The sequence below is a fragment of the Acinonyx jubatus genome, chromosome C1, assembly GCF_027475565.1.
Source record: "Acinonyx jubatus isolate Ajub_Pintada_27869175 chromosome C1, VMU_Ajub_asm_v1.0, whole genome shotgun sequence".
Classification (NCBI taxonomy): domain Eukaryota; kingdom Metazoa; phylum Chordata; class Mammalia; order Carnivora; family Felidae; genus Acinonyx; species Acinonyx jubatus.
Window position 1 is genome coordinate 66,111,973 of NC_069381.1, and position 16,447 is coordinate 66,128,419.

Below are 16,447 nucleotides of genomic sequence, written 5' to 3' on the forward strand. Positions count from 1 at the left end.
CATTATATCTACACATTATATTATTAATAAGCTAGATTATGTTTTCATAAAAGATTAAAACACTAATGAAACATTAAATTGCTAACACTGGGATCTGAATTTTATAATAAAAAGATAATAACAAATTTTTCTCTCACGTTTTTCCTCCCTGTGAAGGTGATTGTAAGCTTTTTTTTTTTTTAAAGAGTTTATAGTTTATTAGAAGTTATGGAATAAACCATTCTGAATGTCATACAAATGCCTGTTTGGAAAGTGGCTGTAAATAGGAGTTTTGTAAATCAAAACTTATTTGTCTCTAGAAATAGTTTTATAAAAGGAAGTTCATTTTTTTAATTTTTATTTTAAGGTAGATATTGTCAAAATAAACTTTTAATCTCAGAATAATGTCATGCTTACAGATAATCTGTGAAGATAGCACAGAGAATGCCCATATATTCACCCAGAATTTATCCTGTTACTAACATCTTACTTTAGTATGGTACGTTTGTCATAATTAATGAATCAATATTGCTACATTATTATAAGTTAAAGTACATACTCTTTCAGATTTCTGTAGTTTTTACCTAAAGTCTTTTTTCCTGTTATGTGATACCCTATTACATTTAGTTATCATGCCCCGCCTAGGGTCCCCTGAGCTGTAATAGTTTCTCAGACCTTTCTGGTTTTCAATGACCTTGATAGTTTTAAGAGTACTCATTAAGTATTTTGTAGGTTGGCACTCTATTGGGATTTCTCTGATATTTTTCTTATGATTAGACAGGGTTTATGCTTTTTTTTTTCTTTGGAAGAAGACAATTGAAATAAAGAGCCATTCTTTTCAGTTCATACGAAGGGTGTATATTATCAACATAATTTATCTCTATTGATGTCAACCCGGATCATCTAGTTGAGGTCATGAAAGTCAGTTTTCACCACTACTAAGTTTTGTTTCTTCCCTCTCTCAGTCAGCACTTTTTGGAAAGAAATCAATATGTGAAGTGTACACTTAGGGAGTAGGGAGCCATCCTCTATCTCCTTGAGCACAGAGTATCTACATATACATTTGGAATACATCTGCCCAGGAGATTTGCCTATTCTCCCTTTTTAAATTCAACCATTTATTTATATTAGTTATGGCCTCATAGTTACCTATTTTATACTTTGGGTTATAATCCAGTATTCTTTATTTTGTTATCCTTTGGAAGTTATTCTAGTTGGCATTTGTGTCTAACACCATTATGTTTTTGTTGAGTACTTCCTTTCTTACATCATTTAGCACTAGAAGATCTTCCAGTCACATCTTATGTATTTCCTGCCCCAGTCCTAAAATCAGCTATTTTTACAAGAATTCCTGGTTCCTTGTATAAAGAATAGTATTAGAAACCAAGATCTGAGCACTAGGTGTGCTCATTGGTAATGGAGCATCTGTACTTCTAGGGACTGTAAGCTGAAACAGCAAGGAAATATATGTGAGTATACAAACTTATGCATATATGCCCATCTATAAATATTTTAATATATTCCCATTTGTATCTATATTGAACTATTCATGAGTTCATACCAATTTCTCCAAATCTAAATCCATTAACTCATGGAACTAGTCTTCTCTCCTTATCTGTAAAATCCTACTCTAACAGTGATAAATATGGTTCTCATCACCACCATCCACTTACTCATTTGCTTAATACCACATATATCTGTGTATTTCATTTTCAAGTTATTAAAATAGTTGGAAGATAACTTTATCAACTAGAATACAGTTTATATGTATAGTTTTCTGTTGTTGTTTTTGCATTTGATCTTAAAGATTTCATTTTTAAGTGGTAGTTCCATTTTTTATCAACCAACTAATGCTTAATCTTTAATGGAAATAACCCCTAATGTACTATCTAATCAATCATTCAGTCAGCCTTAAATTATTAGCATACAGTGAAAAGTTTTATAAGTATGAAGAATGCAAAGGGTAGTAGGTTTGGTGAGAAGATGTGAAGGTCTCAAGAAAGGGATAATTTTCTCTGGACCAAGAATAAAAGCTGTAAATGAGAAGAAATGCTGCCTTAGGATCTTATATTTTCATAATAGCAAATAAAAAATCTAATAATGTAACCTTGATTTAATTAGTTAATTTTTATAAGGGTTACTTAACATAAGTAAAACTATGTGTTGGTAACTAAATTAGTATTTAGCATAGCATTAGTATTGAGTGACCCTTTCTCACTCATCTGAAATTCCTTTCACCAAAAAATCCAAATCATCCCAAAGATAAAAAAGTAACATTTCAATGTATATGGCTACAGTAAGATTTCTGCTTGTTTATCATTTTTAAAATTTAATTAGGCAAAGAAGTCAATTTGTTAGCAAAATAAGTATAGAGTCCCAGCAGAAGGGATTATCATAAACTTCTACTTTCCACTTCAACCCCCAACCTTAATCACTATCACATCTATTTCATTTAAAAGCAAATGATGCAAAAAAGTAATGTCTTGAGAAGCTGATATGCTGAATAAGAGATAAAATTGGAAGGAGAAGAAGAGTGTTTCAAATTTCCCTTCACTGCCACCAGAATATCTCAGAATTACACAAAGTACAAAAACTTACACAGTACTTTGGTCCCACAAGTTTGCTTTTAACATTTGAGGAGAATTCAAAGAAGGAATGATAAAAAGCCTTTAAGCGTCAATTAAATAGAAAAAAAAAAGTAAAAATGGCTCATTTGGATAATGTAATCATGCAATTAACTAATTGAAAATAAGCCGATGAATATAGATACTGATAGTTCAAGGCAAAATTAAAAAACAAAAAAAATTTAAAAAACCTTTATAGCCACTTCTGTTCCTCTCTTCGAATTCTAAATTTTTATTTTCCTATAAATAAATATTTCTCTGTTCTACCTCTCTGGCTCTCTTGTATAAATGATTTGTAACTGTATTTAAATGAGAAATCTTATAGATATAAATATTAAAGGGTATTCAGTTATAAGTTTAGAAAATCATGTTAATCAGTATCTAAACTTTGGAAAAAAATGATAATTCATATGGCTGTCAGGCACTTTCTATTGGAGTTCCATAAATTTAAGGCCATGGCTTGTGCATATTTGCAGTTTAGCTAACATTTTATATAGTAAAAATTCAGTATCTATTATTTGATTGAAATATTTATTTACTTGAACATACTTGAAGATTTCAAATGCATCTTTATGCAACATTCTTTCACTCAGCTAAGAATCAAGTGTAAATCTGGATTGAAAACTCTTAAGGGGCACCTGGGTGGCTCAGTTGGTTAAGTATCTGACTCTTGATTTCAGCCTAGGTCATGATCTCACGGTTTGTGGGATAGAGCCTTGTGTCAGGGTCTGCACCGACAGCGTGAAGCCTGCTTGGGATTCTCTCTCTCCCGCTCCCTCTGCTCTGCCTCCTCCCTGCTCACATTCTCTCTCCTTCTCTCTCTCAAAATAAACTTAAAAAAATTAAAAAAAACCCTCTTTTCTCAGCATTACAAATTTATCAAGATAGCAATAGTTTAAGATGACTATACATAGATTTATGAGAAATTAAAATGAATTGACAATTCAGAAATATTCATAAATATTTCTTATGAATTTCAACACATTAAATATGTAACACCAGTCATTGTCAGAACTCAATAATACTCTGGCATTTTGTGTTTTGACAATTTTAACACACAAAAAAAGAAAAAAAAAAGACTATAAATAGGATGAAGAGTAGTTTAGGTCTAAGGAAATTAATCCTGGACACCTTGCTGACAGTAGAAAACTTTGTGTTTCTATAAATAAATTATTATTTATTTCCGGTCTAGAACAGTTATAGAGAAATCAACTAAAAGAGAAATTGACTGCACCAAGAAATATATAAGCTGCTGATTGTAGACACCTAACATATTAAAGGTGTGTATCTCTTGGAACAAGCAAGTAAAAGGACAAATGGAGATGTTAACATGCAGCTGAGTAGAACAGAGAAAAAGTATTGAGCATGTCTTTTTTAAGATGACGATGCCATTTATATTTCTTTGGCTTTTGGGCAAACAATCTTCCAAAGTGACTCATGCAAGGACAAGCAAAGAAAGCATCATGGAGACCCCACCCCTGCAAGCTCTCGTGTCCCAGCTATGAGGAGTAATTCAGTTCACAGTCTGCAATGGGTCCCTAGGAGAGCCAAGTTTTTACAGAAAACCTAGCCTTTGTTCTTCTGGTAAGGTGCTAACAGCCAATCTTCTCTTGCTCATCATCTTCATCTATAAAATGAGACTACTAAGCATGGTGCACCATCCTTCCTGGGATTCTTCAGATAAATAATTAGAAGCTAAGTGGTGTAGCGGAGACGTACAGAGTATTGTAAGGATTGGCGTTCAGGTGTTAAATTTGATTGCTTTTGCTCTTAGCTACAATAATTATGTATTTCTGCTCTACCTTTTATTTCTCATTGTTATTTTTAAATACACATCAGTTTATGTTAATGAAAACTTTGTAAATGAGCTTTACACCTGGAATATACCTCAGCAATAATCAAATTCAAACTCTCACATATTACAACCGGCCAAGAGACCAAATAATTTGTATAAAGGCCAATAGCAATTTAGAAGCGACTAACAACAGAAACTTGGTCTTTCTAACTTCCAATCTAGAACGTTTTACTTGTTTAAATTTTTTTAAGGCAAATCTTCACTATACAGCATGGACCATAACCTAGGAAAAGCAGCAAACAGGGTAAAGAGGTTCTTTTCTCTCTGTAAGTACACAATCCACAACAGACAAAGCTAGCACTATATGTCAAAATATTTAAAAATTAAAAACCAGTGTTAAGTAAAATACGCTCTGTCCTTTTACTTTGCCAAGTACATCTTCATAACAAGAGGTAGGCCAGGTCTGAATTTAGAATTGTTGGATCTCTGAGTTCCTGCTGAGAATATAGCAGTTGTCTGCTGAGTCAGACCCTGGCTTTAGTCTCCAGCTCTCAACCTTCCCACACACAAGTTCCCATACCCACTTCTTCTCCATAACTTCCCTCTCTACCACACCATAATGTTTCTTTGCTACGCATTTGTGGATGTTCCAAACCACATTTTCAAGCTTTACCCACACCCACACTTTCCTCTGGCCACTGAATTTAGAGGTTCAACTTCAGGAGAAGAGAACTTATGACCATTTGAGCAGAATATTCTATACCACAAGGTACCTAGAGTATGGTCAGAGGACAAGAAAATGGCAAACTGGAAGCAAATCTCCTTGATCCCACAGAGTCTTCAACTGATGGGAAAAAGGGCACACATGGGAAGACCAGAGTGGAGCCCTCTAAAGCTTAGGTCAACTGTAGAGAACTCTCTTACCTGAATCAAAGGATAGTATTGGGCAGGGAAGACAGGTCAAATAAATCTTTACCTAAAAGAAAAAGAAAGAAACAAAACATCCATAAAACAGTACAAAACAAAACAAAAACTCCTTAGTGTGATTAGGTAAGAATTACATAATATAGGGGTGCCTGGGTAGTTCAGTTGGTTAAACATATGACTTCAGCTCAGGTCATGATCTCACTGTTCATGGGTTTGAGCCCCACATAGAGCTCTGTTCTGACAGCTCAGAGCCTGGAGCCTGATTCTGTCTCCCTCTCTGTCTGCCCCTCCCCCGCTTGTGCTCTGTTTCTCTGTGTCTCTCAAGAAAAGAAAAAAAAAAGAATTACATAATATAAAATGACGGGCATATAGAGTGGAATTTACTTTAATCTGGGTGGTCAGGAAAGCTTCCATATCAAACTAACAGTTGAGAGACATATGAGGAGTTAAATAAATAAAGGATGTGGCATAAGAGAAAGGGGAATTGATCCAGGTAGTGAAGGGAAAAAACAAACAAACAAACATACAAACAAAAACAACCTATGGAAAGGAGAGGAGATGAAATTATCTTGCCTCTTTGAAGGAATTAATTTGAAGTTTAGCAAACTTGTCATGATATATAAAGGGTTTTCCTGATCAAAGATGAGTGAGATCAAAGAACAAAGTGATTCTTGAAATAAAATTCCATTATATATATATATAGGCAGAAGGTGATAATTCACATAGAATGAGTGCCATGTGAGAAGGCTGGTTGTGGCAATTCATGTGACTAGAAATGCAAATGAATCCCACCATCCTAACGCTCTGGTTATATTTTAAGGAAAGAATTGTTGTGAATTGTATTGCAATGTTGGAGCTCTAGTATAAGACCTGGCAGAGAACTAAAACTAGATATATCATCGCTAAAACACTCAGGGTCTGTCACAATGTACAGAACCAATTTCAAAACTGTATATCAGAAGTGTGATGGTTAAATGTTATATGTCTATTTGGTAAGGCTATGGTGCCCAGTTGTTCGGTGAAATTCTAGTCTAAATGTCGCTGTGAAGGTGTTGTATCAACAAGATAAACATTTGCAAACAGTTGACTTTAAGTAAAGATCAGACTTAATAATTGGGATTGGTCTCATTCGATCAACTAAAGGGTTTGAGACAAAAAACAGGTTTCCTGGAAAAGAAGGAATTCTGCCTCAAAACTATACCGTAAACTCTTGTCTGAATTTCTAGCCTGGTAGCCCACCCTACCAATTTCAGATTTGCCAGCCTGTAAAACTGTACGAGCCAACTCTCAGGAAGATCCTGACTGATAAATCAGTGAAACCAATCTGATTTCCTGTTGTCTCTCTTCCTAGTTCTCAGAGTAGGACTGATGACCCCTGTCAGATTGAGTACACCTCCTTATAGTTCTTGAATAATTCATGATAGAGATTCAAGAGGGAGGTCCTAGTCTTTCTGCTGTTACCATTAGGAGTTATCAACAAATTAGTCAGAAACCTAGGGATATGACAGCACTTGCCCTCAAAATTTATAAACCCAGTTATAGTGAAAAGAGTAAAAAAAAGCCCTTTGGAATTCATATGCAAATTAAAATCAAAGAGAATGTTCTGGCAGATGAAACTGTATCTCCAGTTCTAAGACCTAAGCATACAGAATTTTGTTTAGATACCTCACATAGCTTTCACAGCAACCTTTTAGAAATATGACAGATGTTTCTATAACTGAAAGCTATAGAACCAGGCAAATTACTACTGTTTGTAAAGAATAAAATATTATATAGCAGCTGTGTCCTAAGAATCTATAAGAGAAAATGACAGTTATAAATGACTTGGAATTTTAAAGAAAACATAACTATTGAACATAGTACCCTTTTTATTGTTTATTTACGTTTGAGAGAGAGAGAGCAGGGGAGGGGCAGAGGGCAAAGAGACAGAATCCGAAGCAGGCTCCAGGCTCTGAACTGTCAGCACAGAGCGGGACATGGGGCTTGAACTCATGAGCTGTGATATCATGACCCGAGCCAAAGTCGGACGCTTAACCGACTGAACCACCCAGGCACTCCGAACATAGTAATTTCATTATGTTTTAATACCTAGACTAACACAGATCGATCATTCTATCATAATCTATCTAATTATCTATGTGTATATGTACACACCATATACACACTTGAAGATATAGTTATGTCCTCAATTCAGAATTATTAGATAGCAAAATAAGTTTTATATATTAAGATAATTATGACCTTCATATATTACTATTAAAATATAATTAAGTATACAGAGACTTGGAAAAAGGGGAAAAATAAAATAGGCTATTAGGATGAACAAAGATACCATAATTAAACTTCACATTTGACTCGGCATCTTAGAAAAAGTGCAAATGTGGTATATCTTAGAGATTTAGCAAATTTTGATAGAAGGATCCTTCCAAATACTCACATCTAACAAAGGCTAAGTATGCTATTTTAATATGAAGGCTATGCAAGTTAACTTAAGAAATATTAAGAAAATTCAGATAATTGAGAATAACCAAAAAGGAATACAAAAATTGGTTTCAATTTCTTGTGTTTGCCCTTGCTCTTCAGTGTGAGGGAGGCCTGTGGCCATGGCAGAGAAAATGGGATGTCACTACAATGATTAGAGTACTAAAATTATAACCTCCTTCTTGTTAGAGACCAGCTCTAAGCCTTCTCAGAGTGCATGACCTGATGAAGCAAGAAGCCAAGTTGGACAGGACCACATCCTAAAGAACTGAGGGAAGTCTATGGCAATAGCTGGCCATTATCATATCTCTAAAATATAAAATGACTAGATGTATCATTTCTATCATATATTGCTGACAACTGTTGTTGTTAAGTTAATCTATTTTTCAATGTCCTTATATAGTGTTGACCGTTTTATACCTATTGATTATTAAAACACTATTAAACAATATTCACTTTTTGTTTTATTTTATTTCTCAACAAACAGCAATCTATTCTTCTAGAACCATTTTTATCTAAGCCATGCCATAGGCAAATATACCCTTAACTTCCTCAACCTATCATCATCCCTTCTCCTAAGAATCAAACCCAGACCTTGCAATCTTCTTGTGGGTATCTCAATATATTTTTAGCAGGCCAAACACACTATGTGCCAGATACTGTGATTAGAATTAGATGTGCCCTTGAGGAATTACAGTATATGAACCAGAAATGTAGAAGATAAATTACATTAAGATTTATAATGTCCACAATGTTTAATCATAGTTCATATTTGAACTCAATAAATTCTTAATTTAATGCTTCTGCATGTCTACATATTATTAATATTGATACATATTTTAGATACTTGGCTCTCCTTATCAAAACAAGATGTTAAGAGGGAGCCTGCTTTAGCCTATACATGGGACAGACAGGAGTCCTTTCATAATGGAAAGGCAATAAGTATTTCTATAAAAATAGAATTTAAGATTACAGAGTTTCTTGTTATTACAATTAATTCTATAACTTCATAATCAAGGGAAATAAGAAAATGAGGGCTTTAAAGTAGCTCTAATGGTATACTGACTCAAAGACACTATTAAATAGTCTATCACACAGGATATGGCCCCAGAACTGACAATGTCTAATGTGGGAAAGGTCATTCCCCAAAATCAAAAGTGCTTTTTCTGTACCAAAAAAGAAATATATATATATATATATATATGTATATACATATATATATGGTAAGAGTGACAAAAATCTACTGTAAATGTTATTTATTTGTTGATGTGTATAAATCATTTTGTTCCCTTGATTTAATAGATTGTGAGAGAGGGATAGTGATTCCCCAAGTGTGGTTATGGTTAGGGATAAGAGGAGAAAAAAACTGTTTTAAATTAAGAGGTCAGACATACACTCATTGAAAAAGTGATATTTAGTCAGAGGCCAATGTACATGTTTGCAGAAAACTGTCCTCGTCAGAGGGAACACCCTGTGCAGAAGCTCTGAGGTAGGAATAAATTTCACCCATTGTGGGTATGATAAAGAGGCCAGCATTAGAGAAGAAGAGTAAAAAAAGGGAAGGGTGATAGAAAATGAAGATAATAAGGAGTGGAATTCTGTATCTTCTCAGGCTGCTGCAAGAACCTGTGAACTGTCTGCAAGTAAGACACGAAAAACTATTGAAAGTTTTTGATCATAGGTGACATCTTTTCCTAATAAGCAGAAAAATGCTGTATAAGAAAATTGACAACCTTGAGAGGGTCAAAGATAGAAGGAGGGACCCAGCTTTACAGCTATTGTAGTAATTCTGGACAGAAAAGAGGCTGGAATACTGTGGAAATATTGGGTGGTTGTTAATCCATAACATGGTTAAATATTATGAATATATTTTGAAGATAAAACTAGAATTTGCTAGTGGGTTAGATGAAAAGCATAAAAGAGAAGAATCAAGAATTACTCCAAGATTTCATCTGAGCAACCGGAAGTATTGCTTTTAACTGTGAAGAAAATGCCTACATTTGTAAGTGGTGATCAGTAATTCAAATTAACTGGGAAGACAATTGCAAGTCAAGTTAAGTGAGAAGTGTAGACTTTGGTTTCCAGCCATGGTGGAATAATTGGTATCAGATTTGTCCTCATCACATAAACTATATGAAAATGGGCAAGACATGTGGATCTGTTTTCAAGCATTGAGCAGTAGGCATCACAGAGCTGTGATGCATGAGAAAAGAATAAATATTATGAACCTTATGTTCACCCAAACTTTCTGCTTGAGGGTATGTTCTGAATTACAGCCTAATGAGAGAACAGTCTTGCTGAACTAAAAAGGTAAAATCAAAGTTTGCTGAGGTTGCTAAAATTTGTGGAGTGGGTTACTGGAGAGTAGGGAGGTACACAGAAGGTAGACACAGAAATATGCAGAGGGGTTCCCTGGGGCTATCTGTCTGAGGGTGAGGCCGCACATGTATAGGGTAAGACTCCAATAAGGTCTAATAAAGAGCAGCTGCTAGGGGCCTGAGATCAGAACAGAGATTTTAGAGGTCATGACATATTGAAAAATGACGGAAATTTTGCCTTAACAATGAGCATTAGATCTAGGTAGGCAGCTGATCACTCACTTGAGGTTTCAAAAGGCCATGTTATCAAAGTTAGGACAATGTTCTTAATTGAAGACAAAGGAGAGAGAGAGAGAGAGAGAGAGAGAGAGAGAGAGAGAGAGAGAGAGAGAAAGAAAAAAGAAAGAAGAAATGGAAAAAAGAAAAGGAAAAAAGGAAAAGAAAAGAAATAGGACACAGCAAAGTATAAAATCAAATCTTATTAAAGATTCTTGACAAAACAAAAATCGATAATCTTTGAGGAGGTAAACATAATCCAGATATCCTACAAAGTATAATCCACCATGTCAAGCACAAAATACTTGACATATAAAGAAGCAGGAAAATATGACCCATTATAAGTTAATAAAAAGTCAGTAAAAATAAAATTTGAGATGACTGTAGGGGTTAACATTGACAAATAAGAATTTTTGACCACCATTATAATTATGCTTAATGATTTAAAGGAAAACATAGAAATAATGAGTACATAGAGATCTTTAGGGGGGAATGGAAACTATTAAACAAATTCTAAAACTACATATATATATATACATATATACATATATGAATGATATAACTAGAACGAATTAATGGAAACAGATAAAGGGTCAGTGAACTTGTAGATCAATAAAATAATAATTAATTGAATGAAAAGAATGGAAAATATTGTAAACATTGAAAAAAGCATCAGTGATTTGTGGGGCAATGAGAAGTGTTCAAACACAGATGTAATCAAGTTTAATATTGAAAAAACATAGAGAATAGAACAGAAGAACATTCCAAATAAGTACCATGAAATTTATAAACAGTATTAACATATATTAATGGATACTCTAGAGGTTTAATATACCTCAAGTTGAATAAAATAAACTCATACATAAGCATATAAGAATCTAATTTTGCAAGGCCAAAGTATATCTTGAAGGCAGCACAGAAAAGAACACCTTATATGTAGGGAAACAAAAGTAAGAATAAAACTTATGGCTGACTTCTGATCATACAGAAATGTAGGCAAAAAGACATCTTAAAAGTGTTAAAATATAATTATATTCTGAGCATAGAGAAATGTAGGCAAAAAGACATCTTTAAAGTGCTAAAAATATATATTAAAATTAAAATATATATCCTTTTCCAGAATTTTACGTCCAACCAAACCAGCACTTATTTGAAAAAAGGTATTTTCAGTTAAGGAAAACAAATGACACCATTCATTGACAGAAAAAATGTACTAAAAGTAATGATATAAGGTAATGCCATAGGAAATTCTTCAGATTGAAGGAATATGATGCCAGACAGAATATTTGAAGGAATATATGTAGAATATACATATACGTAACAAAAAAAGAATGAGAGACTTAATGGGACTGTACTATTGTTAACTGCTCAGATTTTATGAGGTGGTTTAATATTAAGTACAAGTAGAACAGGATAAGTTTAGAATTATAAATCACAATATATATTGCATATGTACATATATAAGTACACATGTAATATTAAAGTGTATTGCACTGGGTGGAGAATATACTGAGAATAAAATTCCCAGTATCTGTGTTAAGAATGAAACCTCTCTGCCTCTTTATATCTCAATGTCTTTCTATATCTCCCTGCTGCATTTATTTTCTCTCTTCTCTTTTTTCTTACATCTTGCACTATCCTTTTTTTCTATTTAAAAAGACAATCATCACTACTGTTTCATCTAGAATACAAACTTTTACTGTGCATTTTTTTTCCCAGAATTCTAAACTGACTTCAATGGAAGCCCTTAAAGAATAAGCCCTCAATGAGTAATAATGACAATATCTATGACCAAAATGTTCAGTAGACAGGACTTAAAATCTAGAAAACATGTCAAAATTTAAGTTCCAAGTAACTAAATATATCAAAAACTCAAAATTAGAGACTAAATATACATATACATGTATATACATACATGCATGTTATTTCTTTAAAAATATTTAAAATCAGATGCTATTTTAATACAAGTACTAAAGAAAAACAATACCATGAGCTTTGAAGTGCCATGGACCATTCTTATATGCTACCATTTGCTATTTATCTACCCGTGGTTGAAACCCTTCCATTTTTCCAAAAGCTACTTATGCTGAGACACATCTTGGTGTGTTCTATAAGCTGCCCCAGCTGCTCCTGCCGATAGGAGGGTTGTGGCCTCAGAGGTATGAAATGAGCAGGTCAATTTGGGTGTCAATGTTTTTCAATTAGCTAAGCTGCTGAACTGAACTTATTTCTATAGAATTCAGGTATTTACACCCATACAGATTGGGTAAGAGAAGATATTTTGAATTTATTCACTGCCTGAATCAAAATGAAACACAAACAAAAACAAAAACAAAAATTCAAATCGAATGACTGTGCCCTCTCCCTCAACCTCTCTACCCCGCAATCCCATGACTTTTATTTAAAGGATAAAAATACTGTCTAGCAAGCATGCTTCTCTCACATGACTACCCTCTGCTTGAAAGTTCTACAGCCCAGGCTATTTATCACACAATTGATGGAGTTTGATTCCCTCTGCTCTTCTCCAGCTAAGGATTACAAACAGTTAGCTAAACAGTTTTTCTGCTGACAAAAGTTTATTTTTAACCTAGCTAGTTTCTTAAAGAAAATGACTTCTCGGAAATTTTATATTCTAAAGCTTATTTGAGCCTACACTCCAAAACAAAGCAATAATGTTTAAATAGACAAAATGTGCAATTTCCCCATAATAACATTTAACTAGACTGTTTTGCAATCTTTTCCTCTATCACTGATGAATTTCTGATCTGTAAAAAGTCTCCCACTGTGAAAAATTTGCTAGAGAACACCCAATAATCATGTAAATGATTGCCATCTAAGTGAAACAGCTGGTTTTCTCCTAGCTTTAAAATAAGGGGGAAGTTCAGAGTTAGGTACTTTGCTTCTAAGACATGGACTGGTATATACATTCAAGTTCTGTCCAAAAATCCCAGTGCGTATATTTCTCGGTGCTAATACAAGAAGAAAGCATCAGATGTCCAGATGAAACACTCTAGAGAAAAATACCACCCTATGACAGTTCATGAACAGTGAGATCAATCATCATTATTGACACAGTACCGTCAATGGTCTGGTTGATTGGACATATTATACAGAATTAATAGTGAAATGTTTATTTACAGTTTTTATCTGGCGTGTGGCAACACATTCCCATTGAATGATTTTTATCTATTGGGAAGCATTGCTTCTAACTTACGTGATTATTTTGATCTTTGTATGTTGTGCCATCTTCTTTAAATTATTCATAATTGAATGAATTACTGATTTCTAAACTAGTCATTTGCAATATTTTCCAATAATAGATGAGGAAGTGGTAGCTTCTTAGACTTTAAAATTCATCGAGTCCACAGAGACAGACTGCTTCCTTCACATATGGCACTCTGTATTTCTTTGTGTCTGTCTCTGAACTAAATCAGGCCCAGAAAAGTTTTTCTTGTAATTAATTCTGTCTCCACAGGTTTCTCAACAGTTAACTTATATGGATAAGGACACTATCCCTGCACTCTAAGTCAATATTTTTACTGGTGCTTCATGAAATTGTGCACTTACTTTGAGGGTGAATTTTATCTCATATGGACTATCTTTTTAAAGTATGCATTTTTAATAATGTAGCTTTTCTCAGTCTTTGTTTTTATTATAACAGATTTAGGATTTAAATTTGCTTGTTAATTTTGTGTGGTTTCTCACACAAAGAAGAGGATAAATCTACTATGGCTTTATTGTATTTATCCAGCAAGTCAGGACCTTTTTTTAAATCAAATATGAAGGCTATAAAAGTATGAGGAAATATGATTGACCTACAGTATAAAAAAATAACTACATATTTAAGTAAACTGTCAATATCAGCAGAGTATTGGACAGATATGGACAATGATTTTAAACATTGATTGGGATTCTGTTATACATTTTCAGTACTTTGTAAATAAAATGATCTATTTGTTCAGACACTGTATTTCTTAGTTTTTCACTGATCTGAATTCTAGTGGTTTTCTGAGCATCTCATTGTGTGCCAAAATGTTGCTTCCTTGTAACAGGGGCTTTATTTGTAGTACAGTTTTTAAAAACTCATTTTTATTGCTCCACCAAATTATTTCCACCTACTCTTTACTGGGGTATGGCTTCATTTTCTGAAATGGAATGAACACACATTTAGAGCTGGAGAAAGTGAAATTGAAATTTCAAATCTTCTACTTTTTGCTTGGGTCAGTGCACAAACTCATTCATTTCTTTGCGGCTTGATGAGAAAAATAATTTGAAACTCTTAGAGCTGTTATGACAGCTAAATCAGATAATGTATATAAAATGCCTAATACAGATTCTGATAGAGAGTATGTAATTATTAAAATAATCATGGTCTGACAGTCTGCTTTCCTCTAGAAAGAGCATTCTATGGGTGCCATTGTATTCTATAAAATCACTTTTATCTATGGTAATATTAGGGCTATTAAAATTTAGTCCAGTTGGTTGGAACAATATATCCCAGATCATAGTTGAGGTCAAGAGAGAACTTGGGTTTCATTTTTGCTTTTGTCTTCTTAATACTGGGCCATTCCGTTTCCCTTGTAAAACTATAGAACCTTTATCTGACAATGTCTACTGTAAGATTTTTGTCTCATTTCTTTGTGGATTATCCCCACACACACCTCAAATTACCAAGATGATTGAGGTTACTGGAAAAGATACCACCAAAAACTTTATTTGTGTATTATTTTTGTGACTTTGAATGCTGAGCTAATGAAAATAGATTATCTTATCCAATAATCATTTCTTATAATTTTTATTTAAAAGGGAGAGTGCTCACAGTTTATGGAGTATTTCATCACACATTATCTCATTTGTTCCTCATAACTGAGGTCACAGTTTTTCCCCTATTTTTTTTCTAAAGGAAGCAAAGAAAACATTGAAAGATTAAGAATTGCATAGCCTTCTGTCTCCTTATCCATTTATTTAACAAATATTTATGGAGCAGTTAATATATATCAGAAAGAGTTCTGGGTTCTATGGTAACCTTTAGTATGGTAACGGCAAACTAAAATCTTTGTTTTTTGACATTTGCCACATAATGTTAAGAAACAAAAAAGATAAGTTATTAAATATAAGTTATTTGTGTTTTATGTAGAATGGTTATATAGATAAAACACAGCATGGGATCTAGTGCCCATTTCTGTATAGCCGGTATTTGTCATCATTATTTTTTTCATCAGTAAAAACTATTGTTTAAACATAACTTGAAGTGGAATCCCAATGTATAAAACAGATGAAAGTGGGGCTGCACAAACTAAAATGAAAGTCAAAAATTATATTGTCCAATTTTGCTATTCATCAACCTGCGGCATTCTGGAGGCATTTCTTTAGATCGCTAGAGAAGCTTGAAATGACTTCTGTACCATAACAATAACTAAAATGGAAAGAGATTCAATGAACTTTATGAAAAGTTGAAGTAGTTTTTAATTCATTAAACATGCACAGAAGTCTTTCATTGTTTCTTATGAAAGACCTTGGGAATAAATAAGTACTGTATTTCAACTGCTCTGGTGGAGTCTACATTTTATATAAATTTGCACATCTCAGTATAATATGTAAAAATGTTGGAATACTGTTTGAACATGTATATTTACAAGGATATTATGATCAGATAAAGCAACTAAGTCTATTTAATTATATTTCATTATTTCACAAAAACTCATAAAACTAAGCCTCCAAAATCACATATATGCTGAGGAAAATATCTAAATATTTAAGGACTTTGTGAAGGTATTTTCCATTGTTGTGGTCAGATCAGAGAAGCAAACTCTATTCCTACATATTTATCTGATTTTTTTACTCATTATCTTGACATTCTTCCTATTGTAGGAGACAATTAAATCAACCATTGTTTTTATTTAAAAACATATTCTATACATTTCAAAGCAATCCTGGTTCTATGGACTCTGCATTTATATAAACTTATCATATTCAACTGAAATGAAATTTCCATTATAAACATAACCAAAGAAAAGGACTTAACCTTAGTACACTATAATAAATTT

General features: G+C 33.3%; 1 long non-coding RNA gene across 1 annotated transcript in view; it reads right to left on the bottom strand.

Annotated features, from left to right (window-relative positions):
- Positions 1-2,817: 2,817 nt before the first annotated feature.
- LOC128313905 (uncharacterized) overlaps positions 2,818-16,447 on the bottom strand; it is a 379,913-nt gene continuing 366,283 nt past the window's right edge. Inside the window, exon 4 of the long non-coding RNA XR_008294996.1 lies at positions 2,818-5,374. This is a non-coding gene — a long non-coding RNA (uncharacterized LOC128313905). The remainder of the gene's footprint in view (positions 5,375-16,447) is intronic.